This window comes from Thalia democratica, chromosome 7 (genome assembly GCF_965202585.1).
Source record: "Thalia democratica chromosome 7, ktThaDemo2.hap1.1, whole genome shotgun sequence".
Taxonomy (NCBI): domain Eukaryota; kingdom Metazoa; phylum Chordata; class Thaliacea; order Salpida; family Salpidae; genus Thalia; species Thalia democratica.
In genome coordinates, this window is record NC_139171.1 from 38,132,930 (window position 1) to 38,136,505 (window position 3,576).

Here is a 3,576-nt window from a genome sequence, read left to right on the forward strand (position 1 = left end):
TTTTTAATTTGAAGTGAGAAATAAAGGAAAATACTTTATTGCTTTATTTACTTTTACATAGAACTATAGTTTGCACTTATTAAATCAGAACAAAAAAACAGCTAGTTAAAATATTAACTAATGTAGAACACCTACAACTTACACTTAAGTATGTATTAAATCTTTTTTATATAAATTTAAAGTAAAAATGTTTTGTAGATTTTTTTTCGGGTTTATGAAAAAGTAAAAAAAAAAGTAAACTTGTTAAAAAAAACTACTTGGTTAAAACCATTTAATAAAATAATAGTTTTCCTAAATTTTTACTACTAATGAGCTTTAAATAAATAAAGTTTTTAGAAAACATAAATTACAGAAGCAACAAAAGCTAGTATTTAAGTTTTTTAAATAGCAAATGTAAATACTTATTAAAACGACATTACTGTGATACACCAGTAGTTATCAATTAAGAAAGGAATGTTTTTAAATAATAGTTTGTAAATGAAAATATTAAAACTTATACTTATAAGTTATGGTAACTATTTGACATTATTTAAAATGCTTACTTTATAATACTTTAGGTACAAAAACAGAAAAAAAAACTATTCTAATTAAAACAAGTTTCAAGGGTTTATTAATTTTGTTATTCTAATGTATTTTTTCTACAGAAAACACATGTTTGCTTTTCATGATAGAAAATCACAAACATGTACAAACTTTTTACATGTAAAGAAACTTAAAAAGTTTTAAAATAAAATTATTTGAAAAACATGAATCCAACTGCTTTACATTTTATCATACTTGACACTTACATAGCAGTGTTATTAAACAAACACTGTTGTTATACTTATCAAATAAAAAAAGTTTATTTTTTTTTACAAAGTTAAATTTTAAATATTTATTTAGAATTCTTTTTTTTTAATAGCACTCAAAAACTAAAAAAAAAACATTGTTATCAACTACTTAAATAACATAAGCTAGTTTCCTTTTATTCATTATTTATGAAATTTGTTAAAAAAAAGTATTTAAAACATAGCTTTAATCAAAAAATTTAAGATATTCTTAAAGTTTTGATAAAGTGTATGACGAAACTAAAAACGTGTATCTTTAATTCTAAAAAACAAAAACTAGAACGTACATATTTATTGTTAATGAATTGGTTTGGAGAAAAACGTTTCTTTAGTTTCAAAAGTGTCTGAGAAATTTTATGAAAAAAATTAAAGAAAAGAAGTAATTGTTAAATTGGACGAAACAGCTTACCTTCACAAAATGGATATAATCAGTTATCAAAAAATATTTCTTGAAAAAATTTCTTTAGAACATAAAAAAGCTTCCAGTGACACTATTAGACATTAATGATGAAGAAGAAGTTTTAATTGAAAAAAAAGAGGGATATATTAAAACTAAACGAATACTAAATATTTATAGCGATAAAAGACCACAAAATTAGATTTCCCTATAAAAAATATTGTAGACTAATTAATTCTTACAAACTAAATATAGGCATAGTAAGCAAAAAGATTTTGGACGATACTGTTCCGCAACTAAGAGTAAAATCAAGGCTTCAACAACGGAAACTTTTTTCGAAATCCTAAAATGAATTGATACAAAATAAAATAATGTTTCCTTTCATGACATTTGATGTAGTTCAATTTTACCTTTTTGTATCCAAAGAGCTCATTATAAAATTAAATTTGTGTCCTGGACAAGACTTTAAAAGCTATCCAAGTGGTGCGTAACTCGATAACAAAAAAGTTTTTTCGTGCACCGGGTCTTTTACCAAATATTTGGAGCGTTTTTTTTTGTAGTTCAATGAACAATTGCAAGAAATCGTGGAACACCAAAGGGGGTATCACCCGAAACAATTGTAAAACTTTATTTTTTTTACAACAACGAGTGCCGTATCAATAAAAACTCTTCAAATGACATGTTAGTCGTACCTTTTAGCAGCTATCATAGCACTGAGTCGTGCGAACTACTAGAATTGTTTATCTTTAACGAGATGAGCAAAAATATTAATAATATCAACTGTGAATTATGCCGGATATTTAATCACTATAACAAAGTTAAAATGAATTAATTAAAATAGAAAGTTGATTTTTTGGAAAGAGTCTACTCATAAGAAAAAAAGCTAAATAAATCTATATAAATTTCAAGTAAAACCATGCATTTATCAAAAAAAAAAAGAAATACCATTTGTTGAATAAAATAGACTATCTGCATTATAAAAAACAAAGGCAATCTTCCAGAAAACAAAACCTCTATATGAAGAGTCTTTGAAAAAAGTGGTTCAAAACAACTACTGACCTTTATACAAAACCACATTTAAATAAAGAGACTCAGAAAGAAAAAAGTCTTCTTTCAGTAAATCAGTTAAGAAGAACTTAGGAAAATAATTTATCAAGCTATTAAATTAGCCCTTTTCCAAGTCAGCCCATTACGGCAACATAGTTAAAAGAAATACCATTACCTAATCTTGAAAACCACTACTATAAGGTAATTGAGAACTCTAACAAAACATAATGATAGCCAAACTTATAATTGTAATTGTTAATTACTTGTCGTTTTAATTAGTTGTGTTTTTTACAAATGATATAATTTCACTCAACTTATTTTGTTATAATTGTAAGATAACTATCCTGTCAACTGAAGGTGTCTTACTAAAACAGTCATGAATAAAATAACAATTAAATAGAAAAAAAAAATATATATACATAGTTTCTACTAAAAGACAATCTAAAAAGCGGTATTACGAACATATGCAAACAAGAATAAATCCATAAAAGGAAAGTACCAGTCTAAGTAGCTATATGCAAAAAATTAAAAGTGACGATACTTTGATTGGGAAAAAAAGTTTATAACATCACACTAGTCAAAATAAGAAAATAAGCCGAAAAAATTTGTTTATCTCTATTAATTATAAAGATTGGAAGCTGCATTTGCGGAATACAAAAACTTTTAGAATTCAGATCTGAACTAAATTGAAAATACTTTGCAAAACGCTAATTAAAATCTTATGCTTTACTTTATTTTGTTCGTAGTGTTTAGTTATTTAAAAACAGTGTGTTTATATACTGTCCGTAAATATTTTGAAATTAGTTGTATCCTACTCTAATTTTGTAGTTACACTTTATCACACTTATTTTATTGTATATTTACTATTGTAACCTTGTATTGTGTTTTATTGTTTAATAAAACATTATAACAATGAACAATAAACATTAAAAAACAACTTTATGCAACTTAATTAAAATTGTTGTAGTATTGTCTCAGTTTTAAATCCATATATAAGTAAAATTTTATTGTCTTTTTCAATTTAATTTGAAAAATAAACCTTTGAAAAAAGTAGAATAAAAGCATTCAAAATTTTATAAGAAAAGTAAAACAAGCTTTTGTTCTTTTTATAACTTATAGATTCTACGTTTATTTTCGTGTAAAAAAAAATTTTATAACAAAACAGCTGTTTTTCTGTTAAATATATATCTATAACTCGTTTATATAACAATTTGAAGTAAAATTTATGTTATTTAAGTTTTTGAATGGTTTATTTAGTTTTAAAAGGTGTCCTGTTCGGTTGTGATGTGTATATTTGAAGAGTAA